Source organism: Pipistrellus kuhlii, unplaced genomic scaffold (genome assembly GCF_014108245.1).
Source record: "Pipistrellus kuhlii isolate mPipKuh1 unplaced genomic scaffold, mPipKuh1.p scaffold_m20_p_3, whole genome shotgun sequence".
In the NCBI taxonomy this organism is placed as follows: Eukaryota; Metazoa; Chordata; class Mammalia; order Chiroptera; family Vespertilionidae; genus Pipistrellus; species Pipistrellus kuhlii.
The window spans coordinates 169,381,946-169,408,938 of record NW_023425529.1 but is presented as its reverse complement, the minus strand read 5'-3'; the positions used below and the strand labels follow the sequence as shown (position 1 = coordinate 169,408,938).

At 38.0% G+C, this 26,993-nt stretch overlaps 1 long non-coding RNA gene across 1 annotated transcript in view; it reads left to right on the top strand.

Annotated features, from left to right (window-relative positions):
- LOC123653105 overlaps positions 1-26,578 on the top strand; it is a 51,383-nt gene extending 24,805 nt beyond the window's left edge. Inside the window, exon 3 of the long non-coding RNA XR_006742734.1 lies at positions 26,379-26,578. This is a non-coding gene — a long non-coding RNA (uncharacterized LOC123653105). The remainder of the gene's footprint in view (positions 1-26,378) is intronic.
- Positions 26,579-26,993: the final 415 nt, after the last annotated feature.

Genomic DNA, 26,993 nt, shown 5'->3' with positions numbered 1-26,993 from the left:
TCACAAATATATGTGTTAACAAACAATATTTTATTATGTTTCTCAGCTGCAGAGACAGAATGTCTTTATCATTAGTAGAAATCAGAATTGAAGTGAACTAAGAAAATGAAAGACTGCTAAAGCTGTCCTTTACGTAGGAGATGGAGAAGATGCATTAGAGTTGGCCTTTTAAATAGATGATTTTCTGCACTCTTATCTCACTATTTTGAATTAAAAAAAAATTTGGGACTGGCTACTTTTGCCTTCCTTACCTCTTCTCTTGTCTTTTCTCCTTACATACCTCTCTCCCTTCTTTTTTCCTTCTTCCCTTCTTTCCATCATTTTTAATTTGGTGGAGAAAAATAAAATGCAACAAAATGATCTGACACATGAGAATCTATATAAATGCAGAGGATAAAAATGCCAAATCGGAGTCCTGAGAAATCTTTGCCAGAATATGTCTTCTGCACTGTTTCCAAAGAACTAGATTCAGTGTCGCAGGTGTGTGTGCCCATCAGTTTAAACTGCTTTAAACTGGGATCTCCTATGTCTAAACAAATTGGAGTTCAGTCTAATAGGAAAGTCCACAGAGGATTAAGTTTAATGCACTATAATAGGTGACTGAGCTTTTGCTGGTACATGTTTTATAAAAGTGCCTCTCAGTAAGGACCCAGAAAATTAGGTTTACAAGCATCTTGGAATGCCTCCTTATAAACTTTTGCATCCTTTCTTTTATGTGGTGATCTCGAAAGAGACCATATGAATGTTGGAAATGCCAAGTGAGGAGTCAGAGAAGGCAGGAATGAGAGAGACTTTGAAGCCTGGTGTTTTGAAACCATTGTTTCAAGAGGCTGATAGTGAGATTAAATTGAATGGATTTACACAAAAATTGGACACAGAGTCCCAAGTAAAATGTCAAATACAAGGGAAGAATTACAAAATCTGTAAGCACAATAATTATAGAAAAGAATAATAATGTTTTTCACAGCAAGGGGCTAAGTGTGTCTGACTTCAGCTTATTTACTTCTGTCAGAAGGGAAATTAAGAACCAGTGAAAGAAGTGGCTCACCTCATATTGTATTTGATAACCCAAGAAACCCGGTAATGCCAGAACTTTGTTAAGCAAAGAAGCCAACAGGCTTCGTAGGAATACATATAGTGCCCAGCTGTCATGGTGCGGAGGTTGAGCATTGACCTAAGAACCAGGAAGTGAGGAGGTCAGGGTTTGATTTCCAGTCAGGGTACGAACATGGGTTGTGGGCTCAATCTCCAGTGTGGGACCTGTAGGAGGCAGCTGATCAATGATTCTCTCATCACTGATGTTTCTATCTTTCTCTCCCTCCCTTCCTCTTTGAAATCAATAAAAATGGATTAATATATATATATATATATATATATATATATATATATATATATATAGTGACAACCTGCATGTATTTAGAGTTTTACACCTTTCAGAGCACTCTCACTTCCATGTTTCAAATTAGTGTTCCCAATTATTTTAGAATACAGTTAATGTAGATATTCAACAGATAAGAATATTAATACAGAACAAAATGACAAGAAATGACATTGTACCAATACAACTGTTTAACTGTGTTATTCAACCTTTATTCACTTACTGTTCATGAATTTGAACTTTATTTCTCAGGGGTGGGGATCTCTGTTTCTGAATAGAAAAATACCAAGATCAGAACTGTGGGAAAATATCCAGAGTGTTTTGGAGGAGGTGTGTGTGTGTGTGTGTTTGTGTGTGTGTGTGTGTATGTGTGTGCATGTGTGTTTGTTTGGGGGGGGGGTAAGGGGTGAGGAAGGGAGGTTCACAGGAGGCACAAGACACTGCACCAGTGAGATACTGAATAAAATGTAAAGGAAGGGAGGATTTTGAAAGGATTGTAAATGAGAATCCTTAAATATGCTGGTGATGAACTTGCCTGGGAGAAGGAGGGAATTGGAAATGTAGGCAGAGCTCACTCTGGATTGTCAGAAACACCATGGTTTTACAATCACCCACATTTTAAAACTCACTTTTTATAAGTCCAGAGAGTGAAAGCTTGTATTAGTCATTATCTTGATGGAATTTGAACCCTATTCCTCCAGAAACAAATTATCTTGAAGATGGAATACATATTGATTATGCTCTAATTTTACTAATTTGAAATCTGTGATTATTTAAGTAGGATCTATTAGTTAAAAATTCTGTACCATCTGTAGAAAATAATTTCTCCTTAGATTCCTAATAAAGGTAGGCCAGCATCATTTGCACAATCTAAAGGAAATGGTTTCCATGTATCTGAAACCACTTGAACAAGTCAATGATTAGTGTTAAAAAATAGAAAAGTCTTATTACTATTACAACTAGAGTGTTTCACAGCCTCCTGGAAATAGTTAAATTATATATTATATATAGGTGTGCTAAAAATAACATTCACATTCTTATATTCTGTGTATTTCAGATCTGCCCAATTATTCTAAATTAATGTGACTTTACTTACACTGAAAATCTATATATCAGACCCATAAATCTTTTTACTTTTCCTAACATTCACCATACTCATGAAGTCCTATGTTTAACAAAATTAAACAAGTGTAAATAAGTTTGAACTAGTTCCAGAAAGTTTAAATGACTCTAATGTATTTAGGTATGTTTTATATTATGGAATAATACAAAAAGAGAGTAAACCAAGCTGCTGACCTTTAAGGTTGTTTGATCCGTTTCACCATAACTAATTCTGCTCCTCAACTAAAATATAGTTCTCAAAGAACACCAAGGCTTTGTTGATTTGATCTACATCAGTCCTGTGGAGCTGTGGGCAGCCTTGAAGCAGTAGGCAAATTACTGTGTGCTCAACCCATTTATGATCGGCTTACTCCTGGAATCCTATTAGTTTGCATGTGAAATTAGATTAAAACAAATATCAACAGTCATTTTGTTTGGCATTGCTACCAAAGTCTAAAGCTAAATGTATAATATGTTATCGAAAGAAAGGAGCTTGAGCCCAGCCAGTATGACTCAGTAGTTGAGCATTGACCTATGAATTAAGAGGTCATGGTTTGATTCTCCTTCAAGGCACATGTGTGGGTTGCAGGCTCAATCTCCAGTTGGGGGCATGCAAGGAGCAGCCAGTCAGTTACTCTGTCTTATCATTGATGTTTCTATCTCTCTCTCTCTCTCCCTCTTCCTTCCTCTCCGAAATACACACACACACACACACACACACACACACACGTGACCTGATGCATGAAATTTGTGCACATTAAAAGGGGATTAATTAGAGGATATAATTTAATATTGCTATTTGCCCTTTATAATAGAAGTGTCAGAGTTGAAAGAAAATCAGTAAAATGTACTTAAAAACTTTCCTCTTGTCAGAGTCTGGGGCACATCATGGGACCCAGAGTCAAGTCCCAGCCCATCCACATGTGCCTCAAAATCAAGTGAGACCCACACCTGGCCAGCCCCTGCCATTATTGGGCTAGATCCAGACCTGGCCAATCCCATCCTTGTCAAGCCCTGCTGGGCAGTGGGCATAGCCTCAAGGCCCAGCATCAGGATGGGAGAGCATGGCCTGAGGTCCCCCAGCCCAGAATGGGGCAGAGGGAGTGCCTTGAGGTCCTCCGTCAAGCCCTGCCAGTTGGGGGACAAGACCTGAGATCCCCTATCAAGCCACGTTGGGAGTGGGGCGTGGCCTAAGCTCCCCTGTGAAACCCTTCCAGGCAGGGGGGTGCAGCCTCATGTCCCCGGTCAAGCCTCGTTGGGCAGGAGTGCAGCCTGAGTTCCCCTGACCCAGCACTGGGGGTGCACCTTGAAGGCCCCTGTCCAGCCCCGCTGGGTGGGGGGCACGACCTGAGGTCCCCTGTCAAGCACAGCCAGACAGGGGGGCGCAACCTCATTTCCCCTTGCCAGGTACTGGGGTGGGGGGCGTGGCCTTAGCTCCCCTGTCATTCCCCGCCTGGCAGAGGTTGCGGTTTGAGGTCCCCTGGCCTGGAGCAGGGGCAGGGGAGCAGCCTGAGGTCCCCTAGCTCAGCACCAGAACAGGAAGAGCATCTTGAGGTCCCCCATCAAGTCCCGCTGGGTGGGGGGCGTGGCCTCAGGTCCCCTGGCCTGGCACTGGGGCAGGGGTGCGGCCTGAGGTCCCACAGCCTGATGCCAGGGTGGGGGGGTGTAGCCTGAGGTCCCCTGTCAAGCCCCATGGTGGTGGAGGAGGGTGTAGCTTCAAGTCCCTACTGATTGCTCATTAAAGCTCCTTATGGGAACTTGGCCTCAGCTATGGGTGCAGACATCTTTGTGACAGAGTGATGGTCAATTACAATATTCTCTTTTTATTAGATAGGATATATATATATATATATATATACACACACACATATATACATATATATATGTTTTTTGTTTTGTTTTTGTTTTTGTTTTTGTTTTTTTTAAAGAAAGAGCTTGAAAGGCAAATTTTTCTCCCAGTGACCCTCCAAGGTGGTGGCACCAATTCACTCTGCCCATGATATGCACATTCTTAATTTTACCTGCTATGATCTCTGCTACACTTGTATTGAATAACATACAAGTTTGTTTCTGTGGTAGCAAGTTGTCATTGGAGTGGTATGCAATTCTATATTAAAAAATAAAGTTGACTTGATTTTTCATGTGTATAACCAGCTAAAAACCAAACGCCATTCTTACACTGTAGAAACATCCAAACATCTGCTTACTAAGACACTAGAGAGTAGTTTTATTTACTTATATATTTACTAGAGGCCTGGTGTATGAATTCATGCACATTGAAGGGTAATATGGTGCAGTGAATCAGATTCGGGGTCGACAGGGCCTCAGTGGCAAGCTAACCCACAGCTGATTCCACAAGGAATCAGTCTCTCTCCTCCCTCCTTTTTGGTTTTGGGGTGCGGGTGAATCAGATTTATGGCTGACAGGGCCACAGCAGCAACCTAACTTACTGGTCAGAGTGTCTGCCCCCTGGTGATGATTGTGCATCATAGCTACCTGTTGAGTGGTCAGATGGTCAAATGGTCACTTAGGTTTTTATATATGTAGATTTCAAACTTGATTCTTGGCTGACTCTTTAGTCTTATCCTGAGAACACGTTGCAAATATGATCATGGGGATGTTCATATTAATGCTCTTCTTTTTTGAGGAATTTAAAATAGAATTTATCCATTTCCTCTGGCTTAGCTTTTTACCTTATTTTAATTGTAACCAGGAATTTTTATGAAACCATGTCATATTGTCAGTAATGGCCTCCCTGTCAAACTTTGCCTTGTCAAAATAATTTTATCATTCATAAATATTTTACTGAAAACCAAAGACTGCTTATAAATGATTGATTCCGTAGAGTTCACTGACTTTTTCTGTGAAGGCTTTTATTAAAATTAGAGTATCCCATCCTAAATCTGACCATTAATTGTTAATAATGTGCTGATTGAACCCTATATTTCTCTAAAACATGAAAAATTAAATTGGTAGTTATAATGATATATTGAAATTAAGGAGGGTCATTACAGTTCAAAGCTCATCCTAAAGCTTGACACTACACTAAACTGTATTTTGGTTTCTAAATTAAATCATGCTAGCACTGTACTTGGAATTATTCTATGTTATCGGGAGAGGTCCAGAAGCAACAAGGTAAGAACCCAGAAATTAACTTGGGTGAGCTATTTATGTCATCTGCTCAATCTTTCTTTCTTTTTTTTTTCTTTGTTGAAATACAGCATGGTTATTTTAGATGGGCATATAAAAATAATTATTACTTAAGCAACCAATCACCACATGATTTGAGAGTTGAAATATTCTGATATTATACAGATCTAGTCATGAATATGGGGTTAAATTAGATTTTAAGAAAGAGGGTTTTTTGTTGTTGTTGTTGCTGGTGTTTTTTTTTCATCCTTGTATACAAGTAAGATTTAAATAATTTACATTTTTGTACAGAGGGAGAGAGGTAGAGAGAAATATCAATGAGAGAGGATCTTCCTCTACAGCAGATGCTCTCAGTGTTACCACTGTGTCCATTAACTCTCAGTCCTAACCATTGCCATGCAATATGGCTGACTTCCCACACCATGCACCAGATCTCCTTGCCCAATTATACTCTTCGACCACTCCAGCCTATTATGCCTCCCATGTGTAGGCCAGAAGTATTGGGGAGTTAATGCCCCACTTGAAGTAGTTTTTCACAAACAATTGATGGGAGGTGGTGGATAAACATTCAGGTTCCTCAGCTGTCATAGAGAATCTCTGGGGCATAACCTACACTGTCTTTCAGAATTTACCAGTGAGATCAAGGGCTAGTTTATAACTGATAACTAATTGATAGCACTTTCTTTATTAGATATATTCCATACTCATTTTTGTGTAACTATGATTTGTTGTTGTTGTTTTTATTGTTAATATCCTCTTAGCTACACAACTTGCACTTGATATCTGACAAAGGGTCAGTTCTGGGAAATCCAAACAAAGAACAATTTACCAGCTTCCTATCACCTATTTATTTTCATACTTTAAAAAATATATGCTTTTATTGACTTTTAGAGAGAAAGGAAAAGGAATAGAGAAACAGAAACATTGATGAGAGAGAAACATCATCAATCAGCTGCCCTTGGGGATTGAGCCTGCAACCCAGGCATATGCCCGGACCAGAATCTAACCAGTGACCTCTTGGTTCCTGGGCTGACACTCAATCAGTTAGCCATACTGGTCAGGCTATTTTTTTTTTCTGGCTTTTAAAGCTTATTGTATGAAGACCATTCAGTAACATCACTATCTGCTAAATAAGTTTTCAGGGGTTGAAGGCATGAGAGGTCATCTAATCCAACTACCTTCTGGCAGATGCTCTTGGTACTCTGCTTGTATCTCTTTGGCCCACCTTAGATGGTTTCTCCTATACTCAGATGGTTTCCTGCAACTCTCTGTACTGTGGTGGTGAAAGCATGTTTGGTTCAAATGGAGCAACTGGCAAACAATAAGCCAGAAGTGTTAATGAATAAATATGCTGGTGGACTATTTTGATAAGCAGTCATCTCAAAGGCTCTCCAGAAGGTTTAGATTTTTTACTTTTATTTCTATTTTTTCTCTCTTTACCATTCTTTCCCTATTCCCAAGTAGAAAGCTCCTATGTGATGTGCACTTTCCAGCTGATTCTCTTCAAATGGATTTATCTCCAGTTTTCCAAAGGGTGAACTCATTGCTTAACACTTGTTTCTTTTCTGTATCTCACTTCCTCACTGTTTACTGTGCTTCTGGAGCCATTGCTTGATAAACTATTATACTCAAACCCTTGATCAGGTTTCTGGTGGAACTAAAGCCAGGACACTTATTATAGAGAAGAAAAAAGTGAGACCAAAAGAGTGAAATTCACTTGCCAATAGGTCTGTGTAGTTTTGTTAGATGGTAGAGATTCTGGTACATATATAGTTTGTGCCATCCTTTTGTCACTTAACTATTTTCATTATCTTTGAATTTAAGTAAATATATTTTAAAGTTCTAGTTCATCATGTCAGACAACCATGATAGACTTAACCAGTCCCTGATGCTGGGCATTATTCTATTTCTCACCATATGTAAACAAAATTTTAATGTTATAACTATTTTTATTTGGGGATTGGTGCATTTATTGAATAAATTATGGAAACTCACTGAAGGAAAACTGTTTTACCAGAGAAGCTCCTGAGGCTACCTGAACTGAAGATATTCTCCAATTGCATTTATAAATGTCAAGGTCCACCCTCCTCTGCATGTATTTATGAATACCAGATGGGCTTTTTTTGAATGATAGCACAGTGAAATGATAGCAACCCATTAAGGTCATTAAGGGAAGATGGTGTGGAATTTATGATCAGTAGGTTGCCACTTATGCAACCAACTAGGATCCATAAACTACAAGATAATCTGACATGGATTTGATTTCTGATCTCAGTGAATGCATAGGAACCACTATATCTGTAGACATGCAGTGTTTTCTCAGCTCTTTTCCAATGCTGTCTATTTTTGTCCTATTGATTATCACTTCCAACGCATTGTTCAGGGATAAAATTAATTACTAACTGCTAGGTTTCCTGAGCAGAGTCAGTTAATGCATAAGCCTGTTTACTGCATGCCAGATAGTTCCAACTTATTTGGGGAGGAAAAAATATATAAGCAGAATGGTGGCTTCGGCACAAAATGGTGCCACCAAACAGATCTATCCAATGAATACCTGAAGCTAGGGGACTTGGAGAAAAGAAAAACTTCCCAAGTAGTTTCATATTCTTATTTTTTAAAATATATTTTATTGATTTTTCACAGAGAGGAAGAGAGAGTGATAAAGAACTAGAAACATCAATGAGAGGAAAACATCTATCAACTGCCTCCTGCACACCCCCTACTGGGGACTTGCCCCCAACCAAGGTACATGCCCTTGACCGGAATCGAATCTGGGACCCTTCAGTCCACAGGCCAATGCTCTATCCACTGAGCCAAACCGGTTTTGGCATAGTTTCATATTATTTGAAAAGTAATCAGGCCTGCCAGTGCCTTATTCTTTAGTCTCAAAGCTGTGTGTGACAAAAGACAAATATCTTATATATCTTTAAAATGGGTCCTACTTAGATGCTGCTGTTAAGATGATAGAGAATGAGGGGAAAAGGGTGGTGCCAGGAAGTTTGCAAAGTGTGGAGGGATCAGGGCAATGGCAATGACGCACTGGAGATATTTCTATCAGCCCATACGATTTTAGTTTAGGGTACTTGAAGAGTGCACAGCCCTCTGAATCCTCCTCTCCTACCATCAATAACTACTGAAGGTGCTTTTCTTTAGGCTGGAACACCTGTACCTTTCATCTGATGTGGCTACCAAGGGGCACTCACATGGCAGTGCTGTCAGAGTGACAAATACATCTAGACTTCTGCCAGTGGTGTCCCCAAGGCTGGTGTGTTTGTCCAGAGGCCATCGCCTGATGTGCAGGGTGGAATCATCGGTGCAGAATCATTCTGAGGAGCCGGTTATTCATTTTTCATATTTTAGGAAATAGGAGGTAGAATGAAGTTGCTTTTCCTGCAAGTGTCTGGATATGAGATGATCTGTGAATTGGCCCTGAGCTCTGTTAAAATCAGCAAATACCATCATGAGAATGTTAGGTTTCTTTTTTAGTGTAAAGCCCCAAAACGCAAGTATGTAAGCATGTTGCCTGGCAGAGGAACACACAAAGCTCTTATAGAGCATTAACATATGCATGCAAATTAGAGACCTTTAGCATTGTAGCAAGGTTTCTGGGCAATAGAGAGGAAAGGGAGCAGCAGGCATCAGGACTTCTGGTGGGTTCTGGGTAGCAGTGGACAGCAGGGAGACACTGCACACAGGCAAAGGACTCTAATCAGGGCAGAGGTGGGGCAGGAGTATGTGGTCTTGAAGGGCACAGTTTACTTCCTTCACAGAGGCTGTTTTATTTCTCCCCCGCAGCCTCAATAGAGCTCTGTATGGTGTCTTGAAAATTATACATGTGTCTATGAATATTGATGAATGATGACAAAGCAGGTGTAAAATGTTATAGGATCTCTGGAGAGATTCAAAGAGCCATTTCTTGATCAGATTAGGAAACAGAATGCCCATCAACACTGCACTTTGGGACTGCTTTGTAGACAAAACATCAGCATTTAGTTCAAATTAAAATTATATTTCTTCCTTTATAATTTGAATAATCTTGTCAATGCCAGAAATAAAAGAAAATTTGTCATCTTTCAGCCACTAAATAAAAAGAAGCTGATAGGTGCAGTTTACAAGACCTTAACTTTCTTCTTAATGGATCTGCTGAACTGGGCACCAGAAATCCATCTACATTCAAAGGATTGATTGCAGAGCATTAATTTCATCAATACAAGCCCAACAGTTTAAGAAGAGGGTTATGTTAAATGTTGCACAGAGCTTGTCAGTTCTGACAGTGAAAAATCCAACAGAATACAAACAGAACAAAATGATTCGGCCTTTCTTTTCTAGTCTCTTTTTTTTCTCTCTTGATTTTTTTCTCCCTCCTTCCCCCCCCTCCTCTGCCCCCCTTCCCCTTTCCTTGCAATGAAAATTGTGCCTTTGCATGACACACAAGCTTTCCTTTCAGGTAAATGATGTTATGCCTCCTGCTTTCTCTTGCATATACCTCTTCTTTGATGGAAGACAGAAGGAAGGAAAACAGAGGACTGTGATAATTAGAAATGGCTACTAAGAACTGACTATTCTTCTGTTTTTATTTTAACCACTAATATTAGTGTTGTGCCCAACTTGAAATTATTTGGATGTTATTTTTAAAGGATCTGACCTCTCTCTCTCTCTCTCTCTCTCTCTCTCTCTCTCTCTCTCTCTCTCTCTCTCTCTCTCACACACACACACACACACACACACACACACACACACACACACACACTTCACTGAGAAAATTGATCTGCTGGGCCCATAGATTTGAAAGGAAAAATTAAACTTTGACTTTTAGGACATGAGGTGACCTTTTCAAAGTTTGACAAATGAAAGTTTGAACCAAGTAAACAGTATTTATTGCTCTGTGACTTTTGTTTCTTTTTAAGATCCTAAAAATCAACAAGTTCTATCTGTTGTAGTTACAGAGGAAAAGGCCAATCCAAGCTAGAAATGATAGCCTCAGGCTTGCTCCACACGATTCTCTGTGATTTTACAGAAGCTGGTGATTCAGAAGTAGAAGTTTCTGCAATCAGGCATTTCACACAAAAAGTGACAGAATTTTAAGTTGCGAATTACCTTGCTAATTTAAATGTGGGGCAAAATATAGTGGAATAGAAGAATAATTTGTGGAAAAATAAGTTAGTAGTTTTCATAACATCTGAGAACTGCAATTTCACTTTTTTTTTTTTATAAACATAGTGCATAGTTGCTGCTCTAGGAGCCAGAGAAACAGATTCTTAGTTGTTCTTTAGCATTATATTTACTTCAATCAAATAAATGTCAACGTGTGTTAGTTGGCAATGTTGAGGGTCATTAGCTCTGCCAATGGCATCATGTCCTCATGATTTCATTTACCTTGATGAGCTGTACAAAGTATGTAAATGCAGCCCAGCAGACATTCTGAAAGAAGTTCTGGCCTTGAGACTTAATAGTGAAAGACATTTCAGCTCATAATTGGTCAAAATTCAGAGAATACATGAGCTTATGAAGAATCAGATCTTTGGGTTATAAAGATTTAAAAAATAATATGCAGTTTCAATAGCATTCATACCTATAGCAAAAGCATTCAGTTTTTATACTAATGACAAAAAATGCAAAATAGTTTCCAAAGATATCCAGGAAATTCAGCAATTTCTTAGATAGAAGAAACACACCTTTAGCAATATTGAGAAGTTTTAAACAGCTAACAGCGATTGATTATAAATAGAGATCACATCTTTAGCAGTTAGTTATGCTTTTTGAGAAATTTAGAGAGGCAAGGAAATTAATAATTTTTCTAAGAACTGTATTGTTAAAAATATATTCTACCACTAGAAGAAGTTTAGTCATATGTCATTATTTGTTTCCTTGAGATTTGGAATTATATAATGATGTTTAATATCCTAAGCCTTAAGTACATCTACTAATGATGTATTTAGTTGGGGTAAAGTAAAATGAGAGACTTAATACTTATTGAATACTAGAGGCCTGGTGCATGAATTCGTGCATTCCCTAGGCCTGGCCAGTTATCAGGGCCGATCTGGGCCAGGCTGATTGGGGCCTTCCAGCCTGGGGGATGCACTAGGGGGAGGGACTGTGGGAGGTTGGCCGCTGGCCCCTGAAGAGGGAGCCGGCCCTCAGTCCCCCTGGGAAAGGAGTTGCATCCGCAGCCACCCACCCCTGGTTCCCCATCACAGCCTGAGCCCCAAAGGTTCTGGTGGAATCAGGAGAAGAGGCGACAGTCCAGGTGTGGAAGGAACAATGCCAGATGCTGATGCTGCATTAGTCATTCAGTCCTAATGGTTGCTTAGGCATATATATATATATATATATATGTATATATATATATATATATATATATATATATATATATATATATATATATATATTAGTGTGTGTGTGTATATATATATATATATATATATATATATATATATATTATTTTTTTTCCCCCCTGTATTGATTAAGGTATCACATATGTGTCCTTATGGTTCTTTTAGTCCTTTGGTTTTACAAGGTGCCTGGACCAGAGAGCAATAAAATATATCCTTGGAATATGTTAAATGTGTACAGAAGAAAGCAAGGAACTAGGATAAAGTTGAGGACCCAAAGTATTTCCACTGGGGACATTAGACAGACCAGAAAAATCTAAGGAGGGAAATGAAAGTAATGGGATTTCAGATATAAATTAACTACATATTGTGTTCCTTGTTAAAAATGGGCCCCAAGATTTAGAGAACAAAGCAAATGCGTTGAATATTATTGCCTTTTCCAATTGATTTAGCATGTGTTATGGACATTCTTTTCCAGATCTCTGGGCTGATAAAAGTGAACTAATAGCTGGGACCGGTTTGGCTCAGTGGATAGAGCGTTGGCCTGTGGACTGAAAGGTCCAGGGTTCGATTCCAGGCAAGGGCATGTACCTGGTTGCGGGCATATACCCAGTAGGGGGTGTGCAAGAGGCAGCTGATCGATGATTCTCTCTCATTGATGTTTCTAACTCTCTATCCCTCTCTCTTCCTCTCTGTAAAAAATCAATAAAATATATTTTTAAAAAAGTGAACTAATAGACAAACAAATTTCAACTTATCATTATGATAGAATTCCAGAGCATATGAAGTTATTACTGAAACCTAAAACATTAATGAGGTCTATACCCTCTTCTAGGTTGGATTGTGAGAATTAGATGAAAGATTCAAATATTAGTGGTAGCTGACAGAATCCTTCTCTTAAACTTAGAAAAATGGAAAGAGAAAGAGAGAAAAGGAGCTAGTGATATAATCATGTGACAAATAGTGTCTGACACAGAGAACACAGTCCAAGACATACTAGTCATCAAGTGCTGAGATCAGAGGCAAGATTAATTTATTTTGCAAAATGGCTTAGTTCAGGCATTCAGTGAGTCAACATGTTCCCTTAAGACACAGAGCAGTTGGCAGATAGAGTAAGCTCTTTGCTGCTGTCTTTGCCTGTAGCACTCATGGTAATCTTGTCAACAACGCTAGTATAACAAATTACATCTGTTTATTTTTGCTGTTTCCTAAAGGTGAGAAAAGATATTTAACTTGAAGTCCATCCTCGCTCTCTTTATCAGCAAACATTTTCTATGTAGGTCTCAGATCAAGGCACTTATAGAAGGTCTTAGGGATGGCAAAATGTGCTGGGCAAAGATACTGGGTCTCTCAGAGGAGAGCAGTGGTGAAAAACAAATATGCAAGCAAACAAAATATGAATATGGATTCCTTCAGATGGGAGAAGTGATTTGTTTTAGAATTTCTGCCTTTATGTGGTATGTGTGTGGGTGTGTATAAAAGGGACATTTCAGAATGCCTATGGCTTGGAGATAGGCAATTTGAAAATATTCTCCAGGTATCAGTTGACAGTTTTCCCTCTCAACCCCTTAATGATCAGTAATTTTAAATCCTGCACTTATCAGAGTCATGAGGAGAGCTAGTTAACCCTCATATTTCTGGTCTCCCTTCCCAGAGTTTCTGATTCAGTAGGTCTAAGGTGGAGCCCAGGAACTTGCATTTCTATAAAGTTTACAGAGGATGTTTGATGCCGCAGGGGTGAGAGCCAGATCAAGTCTACTTGGATTATTACCATGTATGTGTTTATTTTCTTCTCTACACAATAAGTTGCTTCAGGAGTTTTTACTCCAATTCCAGGCTACCTGATGTGGTGTTATTTAGAAAGCAAATCTTTATCATATTGGTCCTAGCAAACTTGTCAGTCATTCACAACTAACCAGAAGCTGGTTCAAGTGTATTCCAGTCTGAAGACACTGCCATCCCAGGATTTGCTTTATAGGTATTTTTATTTTTTCCCTCCACTACAAAAAGCTCTCTTTGGCATGCTTTTGTTTAATAGAGTTGTATAGTTTTTTTCTTCTTTCCTCAAGTTTGTTTTTAAAGCAGGTTTTTTTTTTTTTTAATTCATATAGGCATATGAGTATTTAATTCACTTGCCATACAATTCGCCCATTTAAAGCACACTATTGCATGACTTATCATGTATTCACAGAGTTGTGGAGGCATCACACAATTTCAGAACGTTTTCAGACTCCAAAAGAAGCCTCACTTTAGCAGTTACTCTCCCTCCCCTCCCCCATCCCTCCCAACCCCCCCATCCCTGAGAGAATACTAATATACTTTCTGTCTCTATGTATTTGCCTATTCTAAACATTGTATTTATATGGTATCATACAATATGTGTTCTCTTGTGACCGGCTTCTTCCATTTAAGATAATGCTTTCAAGGTTCATCTGGGTAGTAGCATGCATCATTGCTTTATTACTTTTCATTACTGAATACTATTCTATTTTTATGAATTTACCATTTTTAAGGATTTATTCATCAGAAGTGGAAATGCTGTAGCATATTTACTCTATTATTAATCTAAGCTGTCAAATTATTTTCCAATGCTGCACAGGTTTGTATCCCTAACAAGCAAAGTATGAGGGTTCTAATTTCTACATATCCTTGCCAACACTTACTGAACTATTTGATTATGCATACCCTGGTGGATGTGAAGTGATATCTTATTTTTGTAATAACTAATGATGTTGAGTAACAATTCATATGCTTATTGACAATTTATATAGCTTCTTTGGATAAATGTCCATTCAGATCCTTTGTATATTTTAAAATTTGATTATGTATCCTTTAATAAATGAATTGCAAATGTTCTTTATGGATTCTGGATATAATTTCCTGATCAGATAAATGACTTGTAAATATTTTTGGCCCAGTTTATGAGCAATTCTTTTACTTTCTTGAAAGTTGTCTTGACTTTCTGTGAAGCATAAATGTTTTGTTTCTTTTTTTTTTTTTAACATTTTTAATTTTTATTTTGATCAAGTTCAAGTAATCTATTTTATTCTTTTTTCTCTTGTGCTCTTGGTGTTATATCTAAAAAGTCTTTATGTAATCTAAGATTATGAAAACTTCTAAGTTTTTTTCTAAAAGTTTCAAAATTTCAGTTGTAAAATGAAGTGTTTAGGTCAGGAGATTATCTCAAAACTTGCTTGCAAACTGAAAGCTTCTAATTTTTTAAATAGAAAATATGTGTGCCCACCTATACCTCATGGAGGAGGCCTGAGTTGACTAAGGGCTAGTGCAATAATGCCAAAGTGCACTCCCTAGAACTGGAGGAACCTGGGAACTTGTAAGAAATATATATTGTTTGCTCCACCCCTGGCCTCCTGAATCAGAAACTGGGGATGGGACCCAACACCTGCATTGTAATAAGTGCCCTTCATCCTGTGGTGACTAAAATACACCCTAAAGTTTGAGGAACACTGAACCAGGATATTAGAAAAGACTTAATGGAGAAGAAGCTCTGAGTGGCTAATTCGATTCTAACCAAATCAATGGTTCTCAACCTAGTCTGTATGTCAGAATCCCTAGAGAAAAAACAAGTTAGATACCAAAATCTGGCTTCCGCTCCAGAAATTCTGATTTGTTTTGATTCTTCCAAGAATCAGTATCACACTGAGAACATTCCAGTTGAGTACTATTAAAACCCAGATTGTTAAATAAATTTTTATGCACAAAAGGGAGTATCTGAGAAATTACATTGCTTATTAAGGTTACAGGGCTAATTTTAACTTTAACCCAAAGGTCTGAATACTTAAGTCAGTCCTAAATAATGTTTACTTTGTTGCATTTCATTAAGTTTTTATATAGTGATATTTTAAATTGATCTTAGAGAGAAAAGATGAGAGAGGGAGAGAGAGAGAGAGAGAGAGAGAGAGAGAGAGAGAGAGAGAGAGAGAGAGAGAAATCAATGTGAGAGAGAAACATCTATAGATTGCCTCCTGCACATGTTCTGACCAGGAATTGAACCTGCAACCTGGGTATGTGCCCTGATCAGAAATTGAACCCTCCACTCTTTGGTGCCTAGGATGATGCTCCATCCAACTGAGCCACACAGGCCACGGCTATTAAGTTTTTAAATTACCAGCCACCTTTTGGGGAAAAAAAATCACAGAGTGGAAGTATTTCAAGCACTTAGTTGTCTATATATTTGCATAAAAAAAATGGTCCAAATCTTTTCATATTAGGTCATTAATGTTTTGTTTTTTATTTTATCAACAGTTGTCCAAATGCCTCTTTTCCCACCAACCTACATACACCACCTAGAGTTCTAATTTCCCATGTAAACATGGGTACAGTAGCCGCCCCCCCCCCCACCCATGGGGGAAGCCACAGATAGTACCAAACCTTATATATATAATACATACAGACCTATCGTAAAGGTTATAAATAAGGCACAATAAAAGATAACAACTAAAAAATAGAACTGTTATAAGAATATACTGTCATAAAAGTTATATGAATATGATCTATCTCTTTCCGAATATCTTTCCTTATTTCATAGTAGGAGAGTCATTCTTACCATAGATCTTAACATCAGCATAAGGTTATTTTATTTTCTTATTAAGTTGAGAGCTTTTACCTTTTCTCTTAAAGGAAGCACTTTACAGCTTCTCTTTGGCATATCTAAACTGGTAACATCACTACTCCTGCACTTTGGGTCCATCATTAAGTAAAATAAGGGTGACCTGAACACAAGGATTGAGATACTAGGACAGTCGAGGCGCTAACCAAGAAAGCTACTATGTGACTAATGGACAGGGAGCATGGGCAACATGGAGATGCTGACCAAAGGGGTGATTCATGTCCAAGGCAGGACATTGAGAAATTTCATCACATTACTCAGAAGAGTGTGCAATTTAAAACTTATTGCTTATTTCTGCAATTTTCCATTTACAAATTTTGGACTGTGGTTTACTGGTGGTAACTAAATCCACAGAAAGCAAAACCACAGATGAGGGAGGACTGCCATATGCAGACTTGTTCATATAGGATATCAAATATACTTACTCCCTTGTAAATTGACATTTAACAGAATTACAGCAATGGAAAATTGGAAACAGCTATTTCTATGTTGGAAAATTTCCAAGAGGAATGAGCTAAAGGAAAATATAACAGAAACTATGAACAGTATTTCCTGGGCATGTACTAACTATGTCACTCACTGATGGCTTTGGGAGTCACCTACCCAACCAGAATAATTTTTTAGAGTGCGATTTTTTAAAATAAATCTTTATTGTTCAGATTATTACAATTGTTCCCCTCTTTCCCCCCTCCATAGCTCCCCTCCACCTGGTTCCCACCCTACCCTCTGTCCTTACCCTTCCCCCACTGTCCTCATCCATAGGTGTATAATTTTTGTCCAGTCTTTTCCTGCTCTCTTCACACCCTTTCCCCCAGGAATTATCAGTCCACTCCCTTTCCATGCTTCTGATTCTATTATATTCACTAGTTTATTCTGTTCATCAAATTTTTTATTCACTTGATTTTTAGATTCACTTGTTGATATATATTTGATATTCATAATTTTTATCTTTACCTTTTTCTTCTTCTTCTTCCTCTTCTTAAATAATACCTTTCAGCATTTCATAAAAAACTAGTTTGGCAGTGATGAACTCCTTTAGCTTTTTCTTATCAGTGAAGCTCTTTATCTGACCTTCAGTTCTGAATGATAGCTTTGCTGGGTAGAGTAATCTTGGTTGTAGGTTCTTGCTATTTATCACTTTGAATATTTCTTGCCACTCCTGTCTGGCCTGAATAGTTTCTGTTTAGAGTGTGATTTTATATCTCTGAAGATACTCTGGTCTTAAAAGAACTATAGAAAGACAATTTTTTTTAGTTCTTTCGCCTAATTGTGTTTTTTTCTTTTTTTTCTTTATTGATTAAGGTATTACATGTGTTCTTATCCCCCATAGGCTCTCTACCCCCGCTCATGCCTTCACCCCCACCCCTTGGTGTCTGTGCCCATTGGTTAGGCTTATATGCATGCATACAAGTCATTTGGTTGATCTCTCCTCCTTACCACCATCATCCCCTATCTTCCCTTTCAGAAAGACAATTTTTAACAAACAAGTTAAACTAGTGCCACCCATTGCTTCACAGAAAGTTGAAGTAAAATAGACTGTGCCTTTCTAACCCAACCATGTTTGTTCCTCAGGGTTGTGATAGATTTCACAAAGGACTCAAATCTCCCATTTCACTTTATTTCAGACTATTTTAAAACTTCAATTAAAATGAAAGTTTGCACATTCAATTATGTCATATGAACATTTAACACATTGCAACTGACCATGCATTATTTTGACTACTTATTGATTTGTTTCACAAGTATATATTATAAATTTGGAATTATTTATATTTGTACATGTAAGTATATTAATACACATACTTTTGTTTATTAGGAATTTTGTGCAACTCATTACAAAACCTGATTCTATGTCTACAAAGTTTGAAAATCATTGACCTAGAGAAAGATAAATAGGAATGCTGAAGAAGTCTCAGAGCTACTGTTCACCATCTAAATAAAATAGCCACCTGTAGAAAAATACTTCCAGGTGTCTGAGGCATACTGACATATACTTTTTTAACTGGATGGATTACTAGATTGACTTTTCACATATGAGATGTGTAAAGTTACTTATCCAGCATCTCTAATAGCATCAAACTCTTCAGATCATTTTCTCCTTTCCTTTTATATAATTCTCAGTTCCTGATACTCCCCTCACCCTCAGTGGTCTGTAAATAAAGGATATATTAAACCTGGTAAGAGAAGAAAATGATCCTTTTACAAGTTCTCTTTTGTTCACCAGTTGTAATCAATACCCAAGACTGAATATGTTCATGAATAGTAAATCCATAAAGGCAAAGTTATGAATATTTAAGAAATGTTTCCTACTCTCTCACTTATTGTGTCACATATTCCAACAGCTAAGATCTCCCACAGATTATAAACAAATACAATCATTGCCAGTCAGGGGTAGGGAGCCTTTTTTTCTGCCAAGGGTCATTGGGTATTTATAACATCATTTGTAGGATATACAAAATTATCAACTTAAAAATTAGCCTCCTATAGTTGGTCAAACATTTAATTAACTTACCATTGATGCCTTGGCAGGGCCAGATCAAATGATTTCTTGGGCCACATAGAGCCCCACTGGCCAGATGTACCCCACCCCTAGTGAACCAGGGTTTGCTTTAACATCACTGAGTCAGTCCCATGTCAGAGGTAAGTTAAACATAGTTGATAACCTGCTCACTTTAAATATATATATATATATATATTATTGATTTCAGAGAGAAAGGAAGAGAGAGAGGGAGATAGAAACAACAATTATAAGAGAGAATCATTGATAAGCTTCTTCATGCATGCCCACACTGGGATTAAGCCCACAACCTGGACATGTGCCCGACCTGGAATCAAATCATGACCTGGTTCATAGGTTAAGGCTCAGCCACTGAGCTGTCAAGTGGGCTCCTGCTCACTTCTTATGATTACTGCTGGCTCAGCCAGAACCACATTTTAAGGTTTATAACTTTAATCTTTATCCAGGTAAGCTCTGGGTTTCTATAAGTGTATCAATAATAAAGGGTCCACCAAGGGAAATGGGCCCTACTAGGAAAGCTCTGTTCAGCACCCTTCTTAGCTTTGAAAGATTATGGCAAGAGAAATTCTTCTAAAGAACAACACTGAGGGTGGCCAGGAATCTTTGCTTTTCTAGAAAGCAGGATATAGTACTAGATATTGTTTTCCACGTTGCCCTTTTCTACACTGGCATTTTTAATGTGATGATCCTACTTTTCCCACACTTTGTAAACTGAAAGCATTAAAGATGGCTGCAACTTTACAAGGTGTAACGGTTAATAATGGCAAATTTTGTAATCAAAGAAAACATGATAATTTCAAGAGAAATATAAAAAATGCTTTACTAAGAGTAATGTCCATTGCTAGCTACACATTTCCCCATCTTTCAGGTAATTTGTGGATACTGACCCAGCAGAACTCTTGTTTTGAGGCAAACCATTCAGAGATCCAATTTTCCACCTCTTCATATGTTTTGAAGTGCTGCTCAGAAAATGCATGTTCCCTCGATCAGAACAAGTGATAATCTGAAGAAGCAAGGTCTGGTGAAATCAGCGGGTGGGTTAATACTTGCAAGACAATTATATTTTTAACATGTATTTAACTTGTTTTGAAGTATGTGATGGTGAGTCATCATAAAGCAAAATTACTTTGCTATCTCTTCTGGAACATTCTGGTCATTTCATGATCAAAGCATGATTCAAATTGTTTATTGTTGGTAGCAATCAGTATTAATTGTTTCACCTGATTTTAGGAGCTCATAATATAATACACCACACCTTCCTGATCCCACCAAAAGCAGAGCATTGTCTTCTTTCCAAAGTGATTTGGCCTTGTAGTCGATGTTGATGGTTGACCTGGATTAACCTATGATTTAGTGCATTTGGGATTCTCAAAATAAATTCACTTTTCATTGTCAGTCACAATTCAATGCACAAAAAATGCTTTTTTTTAGTGCAGTTGAAGCAACATTTTACTGATGACTTTTTGTTTTTCCATTTGTCTTTAATTTAGTTGATGCGACACCCATTTTCCTTCCTTTAGAATCGTTCCCATTGCTTGTAAATGATCAGAAGTTGTTTGCTGAGCAATGTTTAATCTTTTTGCAAGTTGTTTTTGAGTTTGATAAGGATCTTCATCCAATAATGCTTGTCATTGTTGTCTTCACACTTTTTCAGTTGATCTGGACATTCTTTGTCTTTCACATTGAAATAATCACTTTTAAAGCATTTAAACCAGCATTCACAAGTATCTTGAGATGGAGAATCTTCACCATAAGCTTCCAGAAGAATACGACAACTTTTTCTCCAAAATAACGTAATGAATTAAAACTTCCCACAAATGCTCTTTTTTGGCACGAAATTCGACATTTTTAAGTGTTAAAGTATCTATTGATGTTTACACCTTCAGAAAATTTGACATATGACATTTTAAAGTTTTCTTTAATTACAACAAAATAGCATACATATCAAATCGCATCTATAGCAACATATGTGTAACTCCATCTATTGAAAAAAAAATCCACTTTATTAACAGGTACGCTTGGTAGCTCAAAGATGGTAGAATTACAAGGAATGCTATATACAAAGCAGCATCTATATTATAAAAGGTTAGTGGCTGTAATGCCGTAACGCTGTAACACCATAATGACCAAATGACCAGTCACCAGGAGATGCATGGAGCACCCCTTGGGTCCTCCCCACCACCATTCCCCCAGGGGCGTTGGCAGTATCGGTGGAGAGTCACGTGGTGTCAGCAACATTGGCAGAGTGTTGCAAGGTGCTGGCAGCATCTGCAGAGCATCTTGGGGCACTGGCAGTGTCCGTGGAGCATTGTGGTGTGCTGGCAGCATCTGCGGTGCATGCGAGGCATCGCTGAGTTGGCAGGCATGGCCCTGATCACAGGCTAGGCCTAGGGGACCCTACATGCGCACATTTTAATTGTGTGCTGGGCCTGTAGTAGTATAATAAGCATGAACTTTTTTCAAATTGTATGCATGGGGAAGTGTGTGTGTGTGTGTGTGTGTGTGTGTGTGTGTGTGTGTGTGTACATACACACTCAGAAGCTTTGAGACTTAATGTAATAGATACAAATTGGAGTGGCTACCTAGCTTCCAGCACATCGCTGGTGACAGTTTCCATGCCTCAAGTTCTTATTTACATAACATCCTACTCCCTGGCCACAGCAATTGGTTTAGTGATAAGCACTTGGACCAAATCAATTAACTAGATCTCCTATTCCAGTATTTTTCAGGCAAGATCTGGTGAGAAAGTGACATTTTGGCTTTTGGTCATAGAGCTATAAAGATGTTAATTCAAAGCTTCCATTTTTATTGTTGACATTCCCACTCCTAGACCTTCCTTTACATTTGGTATTCCCTCTGGAATTCTCTTCCCTTGATTTTTGCATGGCTGGCTGCTGCTGATCATTCAGTCCTCAGCTCAAATATTACCTCCTCAGAGGTAGCCTTTTCTTTATTTATACAACTTGCAAGCTGTCTGCCTCACTGCCCAGCTCTAAATCTGTAACCACTTACTTTCAGTTAGGTAATCCTATTCCATTTTCTTTATAGCTTTTATCATTATTTTAAATAGGCACCTGTCTCAGTCTTGGCTTCTCTCCTTTTTTCTCTTTGTCTGTTCTCACAAACTTTGAGCTCTAGTAGAAGCACATGGCCTCATAACTATTACCCACACCTCTACTATTTCAGCTTCAGTTTCATATTTTACTGCCATAATTTCACAATTTCAATTTCTAAGATAATTTCATTGGCTTCCCTTCCCCCCCGCCCCCCAAAGCCATGTCAGATGGAAGCAATCAGTTTAAATATAACCTAATCTGGGGTCAAGTGCACACTCTTCTGTTATGGGAATAATCCTTTCTTCTTTCCTCATTTTCTCAAGTAGCTGGTTTTCATCAGAAAAAACAACAACAATGCTTTCCAATGTGGGTTCCCAGACCAACAGTATCAAATGGGTTAGAAACACACCTGAAATGGGTTAGAAACACAACTTTTCAAGCCCCACGCAAGACCTTCTGAATCAGAAACCTTAGGAGTGCTTTAATAAACAGTATTTAATTTGTGTTTTCAAAAACCCTCTAGGACTTCTAGGTACCTGGAGACAAGTGTGGTTGCCTAGCTTTCTTTCTCACAATACTTTCTTCAGAATGTAGATTAATAAAAAGGGAAAGATAAGACTACACAAAAACCATGCTTTAGTTACCTTAAAGACAGAGCATGCTCAAATGTCAAAATAACTCTAAGTAAAATAAGAAAGAAAAATGAACAATTGGACTTCGTTAAAAAAATATTTTGTACTTCAAAGGACACCATGAAGAAAACAAAAAGACAACCTATAGAACAGGATATGGCATTTGCATATTTTATATATGGTAAGGAATTTACTTCTAGACTATATGAAGAATGTTTACAGCTTAATAAAAAGATAAATACACCAATTAAAAATGGGCAAATGATATATATAGATATCTCTCCAAAGAAGATACATAAGCATACAAATAAGCACATTAAATATTGCTTAATATCATTAATCATCTGAAAAATGCAAATCAAGACCACATTGAGATGTGATTTCAGAATTACTAGGATGACTAAAATAAAAAGATAATAACAAGGATTAATGGAGATATGGAGAAATTAGAACCCTCACACATTGTTCCTGGTATGTTACAGTGGTACAGCTGATTTAGAAAACAGTTTGGCAGCTCCTTCAAGAGTTAAACATTGTGAATGGTTATCATATGATTCAACAATTCCGCACCTAACTATATGCCCACGAATACTGAAATACATGTGCCCAGATAAAAACTGCTACATGAATGTTAATAGTAGCATTATTCTTAAAAGCTCAAGCTGATGAATGGATAAATAAAATATGGAACATTTGGCCATGAAAAGAATTGAAATAGAGTCATGGTATAATATAGATGAATCTTTCCCAAGGATGGAGAAAGTGGAGAATTGGGAATCATTGCTATCACAGCTTCCCCTTGGGATAGTGCAAATGCTCTGGAATTAGATAGTAGTGATGGATGCACAACAATGTGAACATACTAAAAATCACTGAGTTGTACACTTTAAAATGGTGAATTTTATGTTGTGTGAATTATATCTCAAATATTAAAAAAATGCAAAAAAAAAAAAAAATCCAGGGCTAAAACTTGAAATCACTATGTTAAGGGAAGGAAGCCAGACACAAAAGGACACATACTGTAAATTTCTCTTTATATGAAATGTCCAGAGTAGGCAAATCCATAAAGACAGAAAATAGATTGGTGGTTTCCAGGTGCTGGGTGGAAATGGTGGTGCATAGTTAGTGACTGCTAATGGGAATGAGGATTATTCTGTGGGTGAAAATGTTTTTCTTTTGTTTTTGTAAGATTCTTCTTTTAAAATATATTTTTTATTGATTTCAGAGACAGGAAGGGAGAGGGAGAGAGAGATAGAAACATTGATGACAGAGGAACATCATGGATCAGCTGCCTCCTAGTAATTTCACTAACATAAGGAAATACCACATATCTACAGCTATAGTCTACATATTTAAATCCAAGAGTCACCACTTGTAAACAATTTCTGGTGAATGATTGCACGTGATCACACTACATGCCGCATGACTTTCTGCAGCAGTTTCAACTTATCCATTCCTGAGCCATATGCATTTACTTACTAGAGGTGTCTGGTTAAATGTGCACATTTATTAGACCTATTCAGTATAAATTTAAAATTACAATAATACATATAGAAAACCTTTCTGTGAAATAAAATGTTTTCTATCTACACACTTAATTTTAATTATACAAATGTATCTACATAAGTAAAAACAGGTAAACAAACTAATTTGCTAGTTCTTTAACATACACATTTGGAAAAAACATATTTTATTATATAACTAGAGGCCTGGTGCATGAAATGTCATGCACTGGAGGTGGGGGCCCCTCAGCCCAGCCTGCACCCTCTTGCAGTCTGGGACTTCTTGAGGAATTTCCGACTGCTGGCTTTGGCCCTCTTCCTCCAGGGATCAGGCCTAAGCCGGCAGTTGGATATCCCTCTTGACATCCAGAATCCATTGCTCCTTACTGCCCCGTGCTTGTTCTTTACTACTTGGCTCACTGCTCCTTAGTGCTGTCATGGAGGCGGAAGAGGCTCCCACCAACACCGCTATGCTCTCCAGGCATGAGCCCAGATTCTGGCTGAGTGGCGCTCCTGCTATGGGAGTGCACTGACTACTAGGGGGCAGCTCCTGCATTGAGCATCTACCCCCTGGTAGTCAATACACATCAGAGTGACCAGTTGTTTTGGTCATTCTGTCATAATGGTTGCTGGGCTTTTATATAATAGATGGACTTTCAGCTTTAATGGGCATCCCTTCACCTGAATTAGTCCATTATATTAAGGTTCCTTATCTGCCAGGGGCCATCCTTATGCCATACACAGCAGCACATTGAACACCACAAATGAGAGGACTCTATGTTGCTGATGCAGGTAATTGTGCTGCCTTGCCAGCCCAATAAGCCAACTCTGGCCACACCACGTGGCTACTGAAATAAACTGTGCCATGTTTTCAGCTTTCCATATCATTTTCAAACTGAAAATGTGGTGCAGGGGTACACCGCTCAGCAATAAGCTAATAGTAGAGACACTTGATGGACTTTTCACATTCCTTATACATAGGCATCTGCTCCTGTTGAGCTTAGAATGCCTCAAGAATCGACTGAAAAGGATTTCTGACTGTATCTTCCTATTTTTTGTACACCTTAACAAGGCGGTTTGCTCTGAGGATGAGTTGTCCCTAGAGAGGTTTCATCTTCTCTTAGCTGCTTCCTGGGTAATGATCAGGATAAAAGGAGTAAAAAAATAATATAAACCTGTTTTGAAAATTTGCTATTTCTCCATGACTAATCTTGGGCATGAAATTTTTTCTGAGAAATTAACATCATACATCTTTTTTTCCTTTTCCCTAATGATAACCCCATGTCAGCCCAGTTGGCATATACTTTGAATGATAACCTAGCCCAAAGGGACCTAGAGATTGAAATTTATTTTTGGTTCAGACCTTTATATTCTCTTGTTTAATCCATAAAATAAAATAAAAAAATAGTAATAATTACTTAGTTGAGTATTCCACTTTCAGAATGCCCCTTTGGAAATCATGTGGGTTAAAATTGGTGGTCTTAAAGGGTCTCTGTAAAATTTATAAAAATTAACTTTTTCCATCTTGCACTGACCTTCCTAGACAGAACTTCTGAGTGCATGTAAGGAACATGCCTTTTTTTTTTTTTTTTTTTTTTTTTTGGCAATAGAATAAAAAAAACAATCTTGGCACCTGAGGAGGGAACAACTTGGACTTTGGGAGATATTGGTGGGAACAGATAGTAATGATCTCTGTGTTTCAGAATTGCCTCCGGGGCCTTCCTCATAAAGAAAAATGCCCTGTTGTGCCTTTCCCAAACTATTGCAAATGCCTTAATTTTAACTGAGTTTTGGGTTGCCATTCTTTATCACAGAGTCCCAACCATGACTTGATCACACTTTCTTTTTTTAAAAAAATATATTTTTATTGATTTCAGAGAGCAAAGAAGAGGGTGAGAGAGAGAGATAGAAACATCAATCGGCTTCCTCCTGTACAACCCCCACTGGAGATCAAGCCCACAACCTGAGCATGTGTCCTGACTGGTTATTGAACCATAACTTCCTGGTTCATAGATCAACACTCAACCACTGAGCCATGCCAGCTGAGCTGATCACATATTGTCTTAACTTTCCTGACAGGTGCATCAGAAACAACAGAGGATGGCCCAGTTTCTACCTGTCATCACCTTTTCATGTCTTTGCCACCATATTCCCAGTTAATCCACGGGACAAAAAAATGCTACCAGGAGTGTGGTGTGTATATACATGACAGCTTGGACTGACTGCCCTTTGGAAGTTCCTCCAAAAACAATGATTAAAGTCAAATTGGAAAACCTAAATCTGTGACTAGGAGGCCTTGGAGGTACTATCAACCTCGGCCATCAGACTGATGTAAATTCTATTGGGCAGGCGCTAATAATTATAAACTTTTTCAAGTGATATCAAGTGTGCCCTCAGGATGGTACTTCTTGTGAGAAATCCACACGTTTATTAACTTGCCCCTCTTAAAAACATAGTGATTGTACCTTATAGGTGAACATAAAAGAGACTTTCAAATGTTTAAGGAAATACCAACAATAGATCATGCAGCCCTCAGATGACTGTGGTTCTCTCTAATGTAAAGCTATCCCTGAATATTAGGGGGCATTTCTGGGTGACATAACTAACTCATTATTTATGTTCACTCTGCATAGTTATTTAAATGATGGACAGCTATCCAAATGATAAGTGTCATCTAATTAGAAAAGCTGGTTA